The 18837-nt window shown below is 41.7% G+C and overlaps 1 long non-coding RNA gene across 1 annotated transcript; it reads right to left on the bottom strand.

Moving 5' to 3' along the window:
* Positions 1-413: 413 nt before the first annotated feature.
* On the bottom strand, positions 414-11130 carry LOC124973431 (uncharacterized). The gene is made up of 3 exons (XR_007106680.1): positions 10971-11130; positions 2633-2944; positions 414-618 (listed from the first exon to the last, which is right to left on the bottom strand). It is a non-coding gene; the product is annotated as an uncharacterized LOC124973431 (long non-coding RNA).
* Positions 11131-18837: the final 7707 nt, after the last annotated feature.

Here is an 18837-nt window from a genome sequence, read left to right as displayed (position 1 = left end):
CACTAACAAAGATCACATGTCTGCATCATTTCTTTATGCATATAGCTTTTATTGTATGTTCCACAATAATTCTGAAGTTTCCCTTCATATAGTCATGCATATTTCTCATTACGTTTATTTAAAATTTTTTATAGTTTTCAAAAAAATAATAAAATAAAATAAAAATTTTCCAAGTAAACTTCAGTTAATTCAATGGGACTAACAAAAATTTGGAATATGACATCTGAATAAATGTTCTTTTGATTACCAGTATAATACTAGAATCTGGGACTGGGGAGATAGCTTAGTTGGTAGAGTGCTTGCCTTGCAAGCATGAGGCCCAGGGTTCGATCCCCAGCACCACATACACACACAAAAAACTGGAATCTTAGAGCTTGAAGGACTTTAATTTACATACACACATTCAAAAGTAATTCTTGCTTCTGAATTGGATAAATTCTGGACACCATACACAAACAAGTCACACTGATTTACATCAGGTTGCCAAGAAACATTGAGGAGTCGGGCATCGTGGCACATACCTGTAATCCAAGTGGCTCAAGAGATTGTTGCATGAGGATTCCAAGTTCAAAGCCAGCCTCAGTAACTGAGGGAGGTCCTTGGCAACTTAACAAGACCCTGTCACAAAATAACAAATAAAAGGACTGGGGATGTAGCTCAGTGCTTAAGCACTCCTGATATAAATTAAAAATAATAATTTCCCATTTGTCTTCTTCCTCTGTTCTGTAACCCTGGTAATTAAATTTGGAAACTCTCAAAAAAATATTTTTTTTGTCACAACATAAAGTCATAATATATTTGAGGAGACACAGAAAACAAAGAATTACGCAGGGGTCTGGAAAAAATTTTATGATTATGAGACTGGAAGTTTAAAATATGAGAAAATGGAATCTAACAATATGGAAAGTGATTTAACACAGAAAAGTATGTTGTTCTTTCACATTTTCATGTTAATATGATGCTTATGTCTACCCTAGGATACATCTCCAACACCTCTAAACAGACAAGGAGAAATGAAAGCATACACCCTTTCACAACCCTATAGACCTTCTCTCAAGAAAAAGAGGTCACTTGCTGAAGGCAGCAATAGCTAAGGAGGATGAGGCAGGAGGATCACAAGTTGAAAGTCAGCCTCAGCAACTTAGTGAGACCCTAAGAAATTCAATGAGACCATGGCCTGAAAATTTTTCGAAATTTTAAAAGGACTGGGTTGTGTCTCAGTGGTTAAGCATCTCTGGGTTCAATCCCTGGTGCAAAATAAATAAATAAATAAATCATTCAAGTCTGAGTGGATCTGAAACAAGTGAAGGCTGCACTGCATTCCTACACAGAAGACTTTTTTCTAGTGAGCTCTCTTGTGTCCAAGGGGAAGGGAAAAGTTGAAAGTGTTACCACATTTCCTGAAGGGCAGAAGAGATTCCCTGATGTGGATCCTTTTATGTCTTTGAAGGAAACTGTGAAGGTTGAATACTGCCCGCATTGCTTATCCACAGGTTTTCCTACAGAGGAGTCCTTTCATACAAATGAACAACCTACAACATCTAAAACCTTCACATTTCTTACTTGCATAGGGTTTAGTTTTTGACAAAAATATTTCAACATGAATCTTCCCAGTACTTGGAAAGAACTGGGAAAACTGGAAGGCTTCCCACATTTCTCACATTCACAGGGCTTCTCTCCACAAGGACTTCCATAGATGACAAGAAAAATGAAAGATCACACAATCAGGGGGCTTGTTTTCTAGTGTGAGTGAAGTGGCTTTGAAGGCAATTGGAAAAATGAGATGATCTGCCATATTTTTTACATTTAAAAGGTTACTTGGACATGGTGTTGCACACCTGTAATGCCAGCAATTTGGGAGGCTGAGACTGAAGAAACACAAATTTGAATTAACTTAGCAAGGTCCTAAGCACCTCAGCAAGTCCCTGTCTCATAAAAGGACTAGAGATGTGGCTCAGTGGTACAGTGTCCATGGACTAAATCCCCAGAACGAAAATTATTCTGCAGTGTGAGACCATTCATGTCTTTCAAGATAACAAAGAATATTGATTTACCACTTTTCACATTCAAAGAAATTTTCTCCAGTAAAATTCTTACTGTTTAGGAGTGAAATAACATGTTTACCTATTGTTCTCATTAGTAGAATTTCTCTTTAGTATGAGTTTGTGTAAGTGAAGCTGACTGAATCTAGCAAAGCCTTTATCACAGTGTTCATTTTCACAGGACTTCTGTCCAGTGTGAGTTTATTCATGTGAGTGAAGGTGAGAGGAATGAGTGTAGGTTTTCCCACATTGTTCACATTCATAGGGTTTCTCTCCAGTATGAGTTCATTCATGTAGTTGAAGGTGAGAGGAACAAATGAAGGCTTTCCCACATTGTTCACATGCACAGGGCTTCTCACCAGTATGAGTTCATTCATGTATCTGAAGGTGAGAGGAACGAGTGAAGGCTTTTCCACATTGTTCACATGCATAACACTTCTGCTCTGTATGAATTTGTTGATGTCTTACAAAAGAACTTTTAAATGTGTGAAGGCTTTCCCACACCATTCACATTGATAGGGTTTCTCTCCAGTTTGTGTTCTTTGATGTATTCTAAATAAACTGTGATAGGGAAAGGCTTTCCCACATACCTTACATTTAAAAGGTTTATCTCCACTGTGTGTATTCATGTGACTTTGAACTCCTGTGAGAGAAGAAAAGGCTTCAGATTTATGGGGTTTGTGCCCAGTATAAGTTCCTTCATGCCTTTGAATGGAACTGGAACAACTGAAGGCTTTCCCACATACTGCTCTTTTATAAGGTCCATTTCCAGTTGGTATTAACATTTGTGTTGGAATACTTTTGAGAGAACCAGAGATGTCCTGTAAGGTTTAATATCACAGGGATCCTCTTCACATTCCTCATACTTGTAGGGTTTGTTTCCAGAGTGAGATATGATCTGCCTATGAAGGAATGAATGACACGTGAAGGCTTTTGCACACATAATGCATTCACACAGATTGACTCTATTAAAGATTGTCTTTGTCATGTTAAGAAAGGAAAGGAATCTAACTGAAAGTTGTCCCACACTATATTCTTTACCTTTAAGTTTTACCATATAACTTCTATAAAGAATGACCAGCACATTATCAAGACTTGATTCATTTATGATTTTCTATTTATTAATAGGTCTTAGGCTTACATTACTACCAACATCAGGTAAAGATCAGGTTTTCTGATTTGTTCAAAATGCCTGAAAATAAATGGATTAAAAGGAAGCAATCCTTTCCAATACGGCTTCCCTATGGATATTCTCCTCATAGTGATATGTGTATGCAGTTAAATACCACTTTTTGTATGTCAACCACTTTGGAAAGACAATATTTGTGTAGTGAGTATATATTTCTGGTAAATATTATATAAAAGTAAACACATTTCACAATGTGCATATTTCTTTGGTTGGTTTGTTTTAAAAGTTATATGACATTCTGATTCCCTCAAGGACATTACTTTCTCTTGTGAGTACAACTACCTTAGATTTTTTCCAGAATTTTTGATCTGATCTTCAATGCTCTTGTCTTCCCAATTGTTTCCTAAAATGTTGACCCAGAACAATCATTATGAATTATTAGAAACTAGAAACACTTTGCCAAATTCTAGGTGCCTTTTATGCTGCAATTATTCACCAAAGAATTCTCTTTTCACATTCTATATAAAGGAACAAAATAAACACTAGTTTTCTCTTTGACTGAGTAAAGAAACATCATTATTACCTATAGAAGCCAGGTTTCTAAAGACTTCCTGCATCACATCTCTGTAAAGGTTTTTCTGGAAAGGATCCCGCAAAACCCACTCCTCCTGGGTGAAGTTCACAGCCACATCCTCAAAGGTCACTGAGACCTAAAATATCCCACAAAAGTGTAGTGGAGAGATGGACAACATGAGGAATCTACACTCAACATGCACGATGCTCACATGATACTCTGGCCTCCAGACTAATTCCATGATTAGGTCCATAAAATATTTACTGCACTGAATTCTACACAGCCATTCCAGCACTAGAACTGGGCCACTCAACAGGCAAACAGTAGAGTGTTTCACACCACTCTTGGTGGTGAGTTCACAGGAACTAAGATGTGCTCCTGGGTCACTCCTAACTTCTTTATTGGTTGCATCCCTATTGCATGTCCTAACAAAGTCTTGTGTAGTCGACAATTAGCACATCTGGGATTACTAAACCTAGGAAAATAAAACTGATCAAGTAGGATATTGCTGAACCCAGAAACTCAGATCCTGCCAACCACAATGGTTCACAGTGCCTACACAGTTACTGAAAACACGGTATGTACAGATCTCCTGTTTTCCTTGTGAAAGTCTATTGTTCCATATTTACAGAAGTGCCTAGAATCAGCCCCCATCCAAACTCCCTGGACATAGGTCAGTAGTGTGCTTCCCTCATGGAAAACATTTCAACCAGGTGATCAAAATGTGTTAACTGGGGATTGAGCTCATCCTGTGTGAATACAACAAGAGAACAAACAAAAGTTTGCAATTGCTTTACTGCAGACCAAATTTAGCCAACAACAAGTACAATGATCAATAAACACAACAATTTGAGGATTTCTAGTGGCTAATGTCAAAGAGAAATGGGGTAAGTGGAAAGATGGCACATGTCTTAGAAATGACTCAATGGCCCCAAGATGTCACCCTTGTCCAAACAAAGTGTTATAAGTCTGAAAAGCACTCTTCGAACACAGCAGAAACTACTCTTCAAAACCACATGGGAACAATGATGACAATGACTGTCTAATTCTTCTGAACAGCAGATGTTTCACTGGCATAATTAACAGATATGTGCCACATTCCCATGTTCTGCTCAAGAAGAGTTTAATCACAGATGAGCCACAAATCCACTGGTTGTCCTATTGTGAACAGAATTTCTCGTGGCTGTAGTAGGGCTGGTGCAAATAAATCCAAGGCAGGAACACTTACAGGGTGTGGTAAAGCAGCAGGTTTGCACCCCAGAATCCTCGACTATCCAACAGTGTGGGTGTGAAATGGGCCATTCCATGTATGTTTGTGTAAGCACGCTATGATGTCTGCACAGCACTGGTACAGCCAAAAAGATCAATCAGCAGAACATGTTGCTGCCACAGAGACACAACCATACTCAAGGACTTACAACATGTGACAGTCTCAGCAGCACAGCACCAGCTGAAGTCAGCAAGAGAACAAGAGAAAGGCTTCAGGGGGTAGAGTTTACAATATGGAAAGAAGATGAGTGGGAGCAGTTGTAATAGAGACAGATCTCAATGGCAGTACAGGCAACCCTGAATCTAAGTGGCAAAAGGTACTGCATCTCTCTACTCCATAGACAAAATCCATTTATTATACATTCGAATGTGAATGACTAAAACACACTTTTAAGATGCTTACAGAACTTTTAGATTTATTTAAAAAAAAAAAGCAGCAGGGATCATATTCAGGGACATTTAAGCAGCGAACCCCATTCCCAGAACATTTTTTTTATTTTGAGACATGGTCTCACGAAGTTGCTCAGGGTTCATAAGTTGCCGAGGATAGCTTTTAAACTTGAGATCCTCCCACCTTTGCCTCTCCAGCAAGCTCAGGCATGCACCAGTGTACCCAGTGTAAATCTACTTTCATACAGGAATAAGCTGAACAATTCTATAAAAATGATAAGCAGTAAAGGAAGAGATCAACACTTGCAGTAAGACCATACAATAGGGAGCCTGGAACCATGATGGTACTTCCACAAAATACAACAGAACAGAGAGCCTGGAACCACCAGGGCACTACCATCAAATAGAACAGAACAGAGAGTGTGGAACAGCCACAGGATTGCCATAAAATAGTAGAGAACAGAGCCCAGCAATAAATTCACACAAATATAGTCAATTAATCTTTGAAGAAGGAAAGTCATTTACATCCAAGAATGACAAGAGCTTAGGGGAGAGGGAGCTGCTCCATGTGCATGCCCTTCAGAGAAAAGTGGAAACAAAAGCAGAACTGCAGAGATCTCGGACCAGCAATGTACAGAGGACTGAAAGTCCTTCAGGTGAGCAAATTCCTCAGGACAATAAGCCTTTCAGATGGAATGGGTTAAAGACACTCTGCAACTCCTCTCTCCTTGAGACCTGGAGGCACTATCTTATTATAAAAACACTTGGTACTAGTGGACTCTAAGAAGCAAGTTATATGATCTACACATGCACAAAGCTAAATGCATGATGTAACCTAAAGAAAGTTGATATGACCTTGGAATAGATAATAAAACTGAACTGGTTTTCCAAAAGGAGCTGCATCTTGCTGTTCACCACACTGTGAGGCAGGTGCCTCTTCATTGCTCTCCACTTAACCTTTACAGATGGACTACAATTAACCTTTACTAAGGACCATCACAACAAGAATGTCATTAGGCCCAAAAGTCCTGAATGGGCTTATATCACTTACATAGCATGAATGAAGAGAAATATTCACATGTAAACCTGACAAAAATCCGTATGACAGAAACTGCAAACTTCTAATGAGAGTATCAAAGACAAGGTAAATACGTGGAGATATTTCATGATCACAGAAGGGAAGACTCAGCATTATCATCAATTCTTAACACTTTCATTTATGGATTTAATAAAATACCAAGAAAAAGCTTCTAAGTTATGTTTTCAGTAATGAAAGACCAAGAACAACCACCACAGTAATGAACACTAAATTCACAGGATGGACAGTACTTGACATTAAAAACAAAGATATAATCAAGACAGTGTGGTATCTGGCACAGTATAGAGTCAATGGATCTTTCACAAAAGAACAAAGGAAGATCAATGGACAATATACTCTCTTAGAAAATGTTGTCAAAGCTCCTGGACATTAACATGAAAAGAAATGAAACACACCAACTTTATAAGTGTCACAAACACAACTTCCAGTGAAGTCTCAGCCTAAAAGTAGGACAAAGGGCTGGGGTTTCAACTCTAGCACAGCACACATCTGGCACATAGGAGGCCCTGGGTTCAATTCCATGTACCAAAAAATTGTCTATACATCCTAAAACCAAAGGCAAAGTTTCAAACTTCACAAAAAATAACACAGAAGTACTTACAGAAAAGCCTGGGTTCGGCATGATGGCTTCATATGCAATATCAGAAACCATGTGTGAGTGAAAAACTGGTAAATAGAACTTTATTGAAATAAAGTTTCCATTTTTCAAAAGATACACTTAAGAGAATGAGAAGACAAGCAGGAGAACTGCACAAACATTTTCAAGGCTCATAATGGCACTGGACTGGTAGTCTAAATACAGGAAGAACACTCAGTAAGAAAGCAAGCACCCAACTTGGAAATGGGTAGAAGATCTGCACATACATTCATTCAAAAAATCTAGACAGCATTAACATGCTTGAGATGATGTTCACCAGAACATCATTAGGAAACTGAAAATCACACAATGAGGTACAAGCATACGACCACTGGAGTGGCCAAATGCCAAACACTGACAGCACTGAAAGATGGTGAAAACAAGAACCAGCAAGAACTCTTTCCTTGCTGATGTGTTTGGAAGGAGAACACTCTCTCTGGAAGACAGTGTGTCATGCTCTCACAAAGAAAACAGGGTGCACTCTACAATAAAGCCATCACACTTGCAGGTGTGTCTACCCACATGAAATCAAAAAAATATGTTCACAGAAAACTCACAGCAGTACTACAGCAACCATACCCATAACTGCCCACAGCTAGAAGAGCAACGAGGATGCAACTTTCAATAGCTGAGTGGACAAACTGTGATATAACCACACCAAAAACAACACATAGAAAAGGAGCTACTAAGCCTGGAAAGATACAGCACCCTTAAATGTACTCTGGAAAGAGAAAGAAGTCAGTCTGAAGTGGTCAAGTGCAGTAAGATTCCAAGTCATCAATGTTCTGGAAAAGGCAACCTTATAGAGGCACTAGCAGGAAACATAGGTGCCAGGGGGTTAGAGAGCAGAGAGGAACGAGGGGAAGGGGAAGATTTCCATGGGAAAGCACTGAAAAGACAAGATCAAATCTCAGAAATGTTCGATACATACTCAGAAGTAGCAAAAGATAAATTAGGATTCTTTTTTATTTTATGTTTTTTTTTTTTGGTATGAGGGCAAACCCAGAGGCATTTTACCACTGAGTCACATTCCCAACCTTTTATATTTTATTGGGAGACAAGAGTTACACCAAGTTGCATAGGGCCTCCCTAAGTTACTAAGGCTTTCCTCAAACTTGCAATCCTCCTGCCTCAGCCTGCGGAGTAGCAAAAATTAATGGTGAGCACCACTGCACCTGGCTGAGAATTAGAATTTTTAACAAATGGAAATGTAATTACACTTTTTTAAAATCCACTGCTTTCTTACCTCTTTAATACTATTTCATCATATTCAACTCTGAATAAGTAAACCTGGGCCTCAAATAAATAAGCAGATCATCTCAAAGTGAGAAACACAAAGAGCTGGTGCTGAGGGAGCACAGACAGGTCAGGATCAAGGACCAGGGAAGGCCCCTGCCAGCTGGGCCTCCTCCCACCTGGTTCTGCTCACTGAAATACTCCATGGCCACCCTCCCGGGAGACCTGCACCAGGACTCCATCTGTGAGGCTTTTCAGGTTTGCACAGCACTGCACTGGGGTGGGTGGTTCTCATACTCTGGAGAATTCTTGCTCCTTGACAACTGTGAGAGATGCAAGAGGCATGAATCATTGCTGACCTGGCCTCTCAGCACCAGCATCCACGGACTGTCCACTGATCTCCAAGGAATGGAACAGGGCTTAGACAACACCACATCACAAGGAGGCCACTGTCTAGATGAGGCCTATTACAGAATATTCATCAGTCTCAGGGCCTAAACTGCTCCCCTGAGAGACTGTACCCCAAACATCAGGATCTCTGGAAGGAGGGGGCTGACTCAGGACTGAAATTCTCTGCGTCCTGCAGGACACAGGGCCACTATGGGCACCTCAAGGAAAGGACAGTGGCTGAGGACACAGGACCCTGTGAGGTGTCCAAAGGGAACCTCTGTCCAAGAAATTCTGATACAGTGTCTGCATCTAAGGAAGATAAAAGGAAAAGCACAAGGTTTTTACAGATGTGAACTGAAGTACTCTATGAAGTTGCATCTGCATCAAGGAACCTTCAGACTACTTGATTTTGACTGACTAGACAACCTTGAGGGTGTTACAACAAGCTTCTGTATGGGGAGCAAAGATTATCTTGGGTAGGTATTTTAAGCCCTTTAATAGCCAATTACTTTCACTTCTGTATCAGATCAAATTTCATAAAATAATTAACTTCTCACAATGTCTCACTAACCTTACCAGACATTTATTTACCATCTTCCAAGCCTAAGAAGGTAACAACCACCCACCTACAGAAGAAAATTCCCCCTTTTTGGCTGGAGCCCACCAATCTGATGCTCCTACCAATGCAATTGGTTAATGTATTCATATACAAATTTCTCACCCTGACTATAAAGTTCATGTAGGCCAGGCAGAGTGGAACACAGCTGTAATCCCAGCAGCCCTAGAGACTGAGGCAGGAGGATTGATAATTTCAAAGCCAGTCTTGGCAAGTTAGTGAGACGCTAAGCAATGATCAGGATCCTATTCTAAAATAAAACAGAAACAAACCTGGTACAAAAAAAAAAAAAAATTAATACATAAATAAAGTTGAAGAAAGTTGACATGTTCTCCTCCAGAGTGGGACACAAGCATCGTATTCAGGGTAACCTGAATGTGTGTTTTAGAATATGGTCATTAATATTTGGATCAAAGTGAACTATTTTCCACAGGTGGGGTGGACAGTGCCTTTAATGACAACCGCTTGAGAAGGTGAGGCAGGAGGATCACTAGTTCCAGGCCAGTCTGGGCAACTTAGCCTCACCCTGTCTGAAAACAACATTGAATAGGGCTGGAGAAGAAGGTCAGAATGAATAAGACATTATGACCCTTTGTGCATATGTGACTACATGAGTGGTGTGAATCTACATCATGTATAACCAGAGAAAGGAGAAGTCATACTCTATCTAGGTATGATGTGTCAAAGTGCTTGCCACGATCAGGTATCACTAAGAAAAACAAATAAATAAATAAGGGACTGGGGATGGAGCCCAGACTCAATATCACTAGTACCAATACCCAACTTCCTTATTTCCTTTAAAGCAGTTATTTTACCTACACAGAGGGAAGTGTCAAGTGGTTATTCTTTCTCAAGAGAAATATTCACAAACAGAACACAAATGATTTAAAAAGTGTTATTCTTGCCAGGGGTAGTGGCACAGTCCTGGAATCCCAAGGACTCGGGAGGTTGAGGCATGAGGATCACAAGTTGGAAGCCAGCCCATGAAACAAGTGGGACCAGAATTCAAAATTTTAAAAAAAGTGTGAACTGGGGATGTAGCTGAGAAAGGTCCCCTAGTGTTGATCTCCAAAACAGAAACAAATATTCTTTACAATATTTCATTCGGGGAGAAGTGAAAATTAATGGACTGTGTCCATTTGAAACCGAGGATGAACACCTGGTCGACAATACTGTGAAGTGGAGAGAAGACAGCAGTTCAGATGGCAGGCAGGAGACTGCAATTTTAAGGACCTACAGCAGCCTTGGGAGGAGCTAAACTGGTGGAAGGAGAGCGGACTGAGACCCTGCTTCCCACGCAATTGGAAGGGTGCCTGCGGGAACCTGCAGGAGGCGAGGGGACGCCAAGGGCCTGAGCCGCCCAGCCTGCCCGGAGGCCCGGCCAGTGCCCAGGGTCACCCGCCAGCGGGGACACTGCGGTATGTTCCGCAGCTGACCTCAGGCCCGCCGCCCCACCCTCCACGGAGGACCAGGGCACAGGGCCCAGCGCCACCCGCCAGCCGGGACTCGACCACGCGCCACAGCTCAGCCACTCGCAGGGCCCAGGCAGGTGCTGACCGTGTCCCATCAGACGTGGCCACACACTCACCATTGTTCGCTTCCGTGGTGACCCGGCATCCTCTCCAGGGACCTGCGGGCACCACAGCTCGCGGGGACACAGGCTGCGCAGACACCTGGACCCCGCAGCACAGCACGCGGGGCCTGGGAAGGAAAAGCAGCGCTGGTGAGGAAGAAAAGCCCGTGAGACCCGGAGGCCAACCGTTCCGCTCCGTGCGCGCACATGATTGGACAGGTCCACCAGGCATATCTGAAGGACCGCCTCTAGACACGCCCCCGAGGCTTGAGTGACAGCTTCCATCATCCAATCACCGGCTGAAGTAGGTCAGAGTGACAGATTCTCGACCCCAGCCCTGTCAGGCTTCCTTGGGGACTCTTCTGGAAGGGAGCCCTTGCTTGGAACCCAAGACAGAAGGTCACTTCTGGGCCACAGCCAAGGCTCAGGGCTCAGGACAGAGAGCGTTCCCAGCGTGTGTGAGGGCCTGGGTTTTAGCCTCGTGTCCAAGAGTAGACATGAAAAGCTGTACCACGATTGTGTGTAATGGATCAAAATGCAGCCTGTAAAATAAAAAACAAATAAAATTTAAAAACATTAAAACAAAGATGTGTAGTGCACGCATATGACATCTAAAAATGAAATCAATTCGACAATTATCTTAATAATTGTCGTCACCTCCTGGCCTCTGCTCTTTTGAGGGAGCCCTGAGCTATGAAAGGAGGTAAACGGGTTGACCCTATGGCTCTGGGTTCCCTCCCCAGTAAAATGGAGGAAAAAAAACAAACAAATAAGAAAACAACAAAAGGCAGGCAGGCAATCCTCTAAGGCAGCTATGTTTGGTAGAAATAAAACAGGCACCTTTTGCTTCACGTAGATATTCTACATTCTACTATTAGGGGAGTCCTAGGCTGAGACCTGACTGGTGATCTCTCAGGTCAGATCAGCTGTTCACCCCGAATCCAAGCAGAAATGGCCATATGGAAAGAAAAGTAGAAAAGGAACTTTGATCAGTGCAGCTAACCGGAAGACAAGGGAACCCGTCCTTTGCCCTGTCTTCAGGTGCTGACAAGGATTGTGAGGTTTTATAGAGAGGGTGGTCATAGGTATGTATAGGAAAAACTGTGTGTAGTGTAAGGTATCCCACAAAAACCACGCCAGACATGGGAAATCACATAAGGGAGTTTATTAAGCAAACAGAGTGTCTCCCTGCAGGGTAAGAGAGAAAATTAGAGGAAAAGAGAAAGGAAAGAGAAAGGGCGCATGCTAGAGAGAGTGGAAAGTGAGGAGGAGAAAGAAAGTCGGGGGGAGAAAAAAGCAAGAGAGAAAAGATGGTGGTGAAGCTATCTTTAAGAATCCCACCAGGCTAACAGGGGACCAATAACAGAGAAGGATACTTGCAAACTGATGAACCAATAACCAGCTAGGATGTTCACAGACTGACAGTAGTTGGGAGACGGGGAAAATGGCTGCACCAGAAAGGGCAGGGAGAGCAACTTTCAGACTGTCAAGCTAGGTTGTGATGCAACGGAAAGGGCAGGGGAGCAGCTTTGTATTACATTCCCCCGTTTCTCTTTTTATAACAAAATCTTTCATTCTCCAGTTCCTTCTCGCCTTCTCTCTCCTTCCTTCCTAAGTGACTAGGGCTGGTTTTGCAGGTGAGAGGTAAAAAGTCCATTCTCCCAGGGACAGTCTTAAACTTCCAGACTTCCAGAGGTAGATGGTTTTCATGGACTTCCATTTCCTTGATTTAACTGATTCCTGATTTCTACACTAACTGCCTGTCCCCAATTCTGGCATAACTCCTTTACTGCTGTAGGGGAAGTGGGACTATGACCGTTCTGGCTTCTTTGAGCTGGAAGGAGGCAGTGTGGGGCAGGCAGTTTGGAGTTCCCTTTTTAGAAATTGGGTTAATCGAGGGGTCCATGGTAGAAGTCTGACTGGGAAAGAGCAGGTTGTAAAGGCATCTGGGGATGGGTGCTTCTATGAGAGAAGAATAAAAAGACATGAGTATTGAAATGAGATTAATGCAATATAAATGTTGCAAAATATGGAACATGCCAATGAATATCATAAAGATGACAGAAGTCAATAATTCCTCACCAGGGTGTGTTGCTCCCATAACAAGGTCTAGCAAAGGCTGGAGAGGATAAGGCCTTTATTTGGGAACTTTAACATTGTCCAGGTTAACAGGAATGTAAAAACAACATTTAGTAGAGACACTAGCAAACATAGAATAAGCCTACCTGTGTCTATAGGCCTTAAACTGGCTAAAAACTTTTGACTCTGGCAGTTTCTCTTGATAGTTATCAGGCACATTTGCCTAAGAATCTCTCTCTTGTAGCTTTTAGTCTTTATTCTAGTAGGCTGACACAAGTGTACATCTTAAGTTACATTTAAGTATTATTTCTTGTAAATGCCCAAGAATGACTATATTTTGGTTTTAACTGTTTTGCTAGGTGTTTAAGATCAAGTTGGTCAAAATGACCTGTTCCTGTTTGTTAAAGAGTCAGCTGAGTTCCCACAGGAGTCACTCATAGAGAACTTAAGAGCAGCTTCTTAGCTCCATTAGTGCCATTGGTTAGGCCGGGTTTCCTTGATGAGGTGGCTTTCCTTGAAAGCACCAGGGATGTCTCCCTTTTTCCTTGACCCTCCTCTGCAGCAGGTGCACTGAGTGGCTTTTCCTCTAGTGGCCTCATCAACCTCCTGAGCTATGAGTCATAGATCAGGAGGTTGTGTGACCCAGAGTTGCAAACCTCCTTAGAGAAGACCTCTTGTTCCCTGGGTTCAGGCCGACTTTGAGGGCAAGACTCAAATATGGACTTTTCTTGACCTTTGTATTTAATCTCAATCTCTAAGTTTGATCTTAACCATCAAGCAAGCCAGTCTTATCAGTCATAAAGTAAGAGTACTGGGCTTTAAATTCAATGTCTATAAGTTAACAGTTATTTATCCCCTTTTATCTAATTGAGGTCTACATTATCTGTCCTATAGGTGATGGCTTTTCAAGTTAATCCACGGTGTACTTCTGCAAAATATCAGGCAACAATTAGAGTTTACAAGGAAAATACAAAATGGAATCACCAAAGTAAAACATTCAGTTTGTGCAATAGCTATCTTGAATTTTGGCTGAGTTATTCATTATATCCTGTGTTTGAGATCACAGTAATTTTACAACATCAAACTTTTGAACACAACTGTAAATGAGTTAAAGTCTGGCTTACTTTGGAGTCATTCTAATGTGCAGCAGGGTTGTGAGGCTAGAATCTTATCTCAGGTAAGGTGGGGCTTTTAGCTCTGTTCTCTAATGCAAATGCAGATCTAAAGAGTTATGTCAGCAATCTTTATATATGTGCAATGTTAGGTTCCAAAGTTACTGTAAGGTGGGCAGGAACCAGAGAAGGGAGCTAATGAAACACGGGTTATCTAGAAAAGAATTCCTTCCTGCTCAAGAGCTGTGTGCCTGAGATCAATGTACTGCCACAGCAGTTAGGCATCTTGTGCCCCTGCACAGGAGCACTCCCAGGCACCAGGCATGCCACAGTCATGAGGTCAGAGACACCAGTCTCAGTACTGTGCATTACACTCTTTCTTAAATGTCATTTTAGAAGTTTACATATATTGACCTCTGAGTCTATATGAACATTAGTTAATACAATTTAACATTATATGTAAAACATGAATCAAACAAAGGCTGAGAGAACTTTTAACTCTCCTATTGTGTGGCAAAGTGGCAAAATGCTTTCATGTTTCACGATATTAACCTTTAAACAAATCGGGCTCTCACTAATTTTTAGAAATACATTTACATTTAAATTTCTTTTATCTCAGTGTAACAAATTTTACATATACCCTATTGATGACGACAGGTCCTATAATAGAAAATTAAATGATGAGTTTAAAATTACCATTACAGACAAGTTTAATTTGAAGAATAGCAGCTTGATACATTTTCTGCTTTAAAAGCTTATATACCTGGAAATATGAACACATTTAATATACAAAGAATAATGTTTTTAAGAATGTTACTCCATGGAATAACTTTATAAATTAATCAGATATCTCTAACAAACACATTTGAGTAATCCCATACATGTTGACTCTAATTCACTCATCTTAAAAAAACCAAGATATCAGACACGTGTACCAACAGTATTTGCCGTCTCTTTCCTATGGAAGAAAAGTCCTAGAAAAATTGATGTTAGACATTTTAGAAACATCAACATTTAATGAGTTTGACCACCTAGAGACTTGTGAGTTAATTTTAAAGACATTTTGCTTCTATTAGTTTACCCAATTTAAATTGAACTTCTTAAATCATGTGAATTAAAAATATTTGGATCCATTTTTAAAATTTTAATTTTTATGCATGCTTATATTTAACACAAAAGCAAAGGCTTTGTAATGTTTCTCTCCATTGCAATGTAACAGATGTTCAAAAATAACTCTATAGAGTTGGATAAAAAGAACTGATCAAAAATCATTAACCTGGGTATGTAGGATCAAAATTGTGAGCTCAAAAATATAGCATTTATGAAAAACAAAAGTACTAGAAGAAAAAGGATAATGGCAATTAATTATAGCATGAGAAAATGGGAAAGAGAAGGGCAGAGAGAAGAGGAAAAGGACAAGATAACATGTTTTGTTGCAGCCCAGGAGAAATTTAAGATGGACACTTTTTTTTTCCTTGGGTTTGTGACTGGTCTCCCACTGAGCATTCTGGCTTCCTCCATTTACATTTCAATATAAGCCTTGACTGAGATCTGGATCTGAAAGAAGCTTACAGGTTCTAGAAGAAACTTGATGCCTAGGGCATTTTAACCCTTTTTCCTGGTTAGTAATCAATTCAGGTTTGGACGTAGAAAATTGCAAAACATTATCTACCACTACTTGTGGGGAATGGGGCTGCTACATCATACTCCTTACTGGGACATGCCACTGATGGTTGGGCTTGTTACTCCCTCCACACCGGCATATGTGGGACCTTGTGGCAGGAGGACTAGTGGTCTGGGCCGGGGAATGGAAGCAGAAACAGTTGAGTCAAAGTTGGAGGAGGAGGAGGGATTAAGAGGGGGAGAAGAAGGAGGCATTCACGTTTTCAGGAAGAGCCAAGAAGCAAGAAGGTAGAGACTTGAAGATAAGGAATCCCTTTCCATCTGTCCGCTCACTCACGGAAGCTGTGTGCCATTACGTGTCCTGTTTGGATTGGTTATCTAAAGGGTACTGTGGCCAAATATAATCAAGTTTTGAAGGCTTTAAGCCGGGTGTCAGGCGAAGGGTTCCCAGGGGTGAATCTGCTGAAATGGAGGACCTAGATCCCATGGTGAAGACTGATACTGCCGAGTCTGTGACCAGGGCATCCTGAGGCCAGAGTAGTTTACTGGAGATGAGAAGGTGGCACATAGATGGTGTCATCACACAAACATCAATCTGGGGCCAGGCAAAAGCCAAGAAGAGTTGAGGACCTGATATGAGGGTTTTTGAGTGCGAGTGCGAGTGCAAGATGAGCCTCAACCCTGAGAGAGAATCTCCACCATAAAATCAAGAATCCACCCAGCAGATAAGACCAACTATAGGGGCCAGCCATAAATATAAATGTTGTGGCTGGGGGTACCCCTACCCCTAGCCACCTTGAGGGTCCCGGATAAATTGGCCTAGGGGAACTGGCCCAGAGGACTCACCAACCTGAAGTCCAGTCATGAATGCAGAGCAGAGCGTCCAGACAGAATGGAAGGTGAGGCTATGTCCAGGGGAACTTGGGCTTAGATAGGGTTCCACTCTTTTAAGAGACAGTGGAAGAACCCATCCAAATCACAGCATCAATGTAAGGAATCCCACAAAAACTATGCTGGACACAGGAAATCACATAAGGGAGTTTATTAAGCAGAGTGTCTCCCTGCAGGGTAAGAGAGAAAATGAGAGGAAAAGAGAAAGGAAAGAGAAAGGGTGCATGCTAGAGAGAGTGGAAAGCGAGGAGGAGAAAGAAAGCAAGTCAGGGGGAGAGAAAAGCAAGAGAGAAAAGATGGCAGTGAAGCTATCTTTAAGAATCCCACTGGGCTAGCTGGGGACCAATAATGGAGAAGGATGCTTGCAAGCTGACTGACGAACAAATAGCTAGCTAGGATGTTCACAGACTGACAGTAGTTGGGAGATGGGGAAAATGGCTGCACCGGAAAGGGCAGGGAGAGCAACTTTCAGACTGTCAAGCTAGGTTGTGATGCAATGGAAAGGGTGGGGGAGCAGCTTTCAGACTGTCAAGCTAGGTTGTGATGCAAAGGAAAGGGTGGGGGAGCAGCTTTGTATTACATGTAGGATTTGGTGTTGTGTGTGACTTCAGGCATCCGTGGGGTCTCACCACTTGTCTGTGAGTTCATGCTCTCCTGTCCTCTTGACACAAGTCACTCCATTGCACAGACTGACCTCACTTTGTCTCTCAGCAGGAAGTCCCCCTCCCCAGTGTCCCTTCATATCAATGGTTCAGACCCACCAACATTTTTAAGAAAAGCCACAAGCCCACCTGCATCCTGCCTGGAAAGCAATGTACCAGATGCTGACCCACTACTCTCAGTTTCCTGGGTTTCAAATGATGGTCAAACCAGAAACAAACAAAAACCCTGCCCATTTCTGCCCATAAAACCTGCATATAAACCTCTTGGGGGCAATACAGCCTGTGGTGTATTAATAAAAACATATTCAGCAATTACAATTGGGGAGGTAGCTCAGAGGTAGAGTGCTTGCTCTGGGCTCAATCTCCAGTGCAAATAAAATAAAAATAAAAATTCCAACAATTATGCTTATATTTCCTACAGTGTCTAAGATATTGACCACCTTCCCATGGTTTTTATTACATGAAGTAATTATTTCATCTTTTGGGAAGGAAAAACTTGGTCCATTTTAAATTTCTAAGGTCTAAAATGTTTGAGTTTTTAAGATTCCTATGAAGACTTTTCCTGAAAGGCAAACTGCATCGATTTTTCAATGTCCTTGCATGTGAAAACTTGGGGCCTTTGGTCATTTTAACAAATTGCCTTTGAATGGTACAGCAGGTGCATGTCTGCCCACTCTAGGCCACGTCTGTGACTCCCATAGAGGATTCAACACCCTTGACCTCAAGGTGGAGGTGCTGATAATTCTGATTTGTGTGGGAGCATGGGTTTGGAGAGAATTTCTACAAGAAAGAAATACTCATTGAGTGGTAACCCCAGTGCACACTGGAGTCAGGTACCAGGATGTGACATGCTGGAGACAGGAACATGGTGCATTGAGCCTGAGAAACCATGCAGGCCATGGTCTGAGTCTCAGAAGAAAACCATCCCTGGATCCCTGAATGACAGGTGTATGGTGAAAAGGGGGGTTGGCAATTCAGGTTCAGGCAATTCAATTCAGGTGTTCAGATGGGGAAGCCCTGAAGTAGAAACCCTCTCAACTTCTACCCAACTCAGGATTCCTGCCAATGGAAGGTCCTGACAAACCATTGTTGTCCCAAAGCGTGCCATGGAGGGAGGCAGTGAGCACCTCACACTCCCCAGAAGAACCCTAATACCAAGATTGGAGTGATAAAAAGCCTTATGGTTTTTCTAGAGGGAAACATGAGAGTATAAACTTCAATAAATGGAGATGTTATTCTAGTATGTTAAAATGTGTTTGTTCAATTCATATGATTAAAACTTAAAAGGCACTGGTCTTTGAGATAGTAAATATTTTTAGTCATTTTGATAAAGAAGTTCCATGCTGTGTCCCCAAGACCCAGAATTCTGCTGACAGACCTCAATGTGGGTCAAGATGTTGGCCTGGCCTCCAATCCCAATCACTCAGGAGACTGCTGCAGGAGGATCTCTTGAGCTCAGGGGTTGGAGGCTAGTGTGACTATGTAGTGTGACACTGTCCTAGAAAATTTTAAGTG

This window comes from Sciurus carolinensis, assembly GCF_902686445.1.
Source record: "Sciurus carolinensis chromosome 19 unlocalized genomic scaffold, mSciCar1.2 SUPER_34, whole genome shotgun sequence".
Lineage (NCBI taxonomy): Eukaryota > Metazoa > Chordata > Mammalia > Rodentia > Sciuridae > Sciurus > Sciurus carolinensis.
This window is presented reverse-complemented; position numbering and strand designations above follow the sequence as displayed.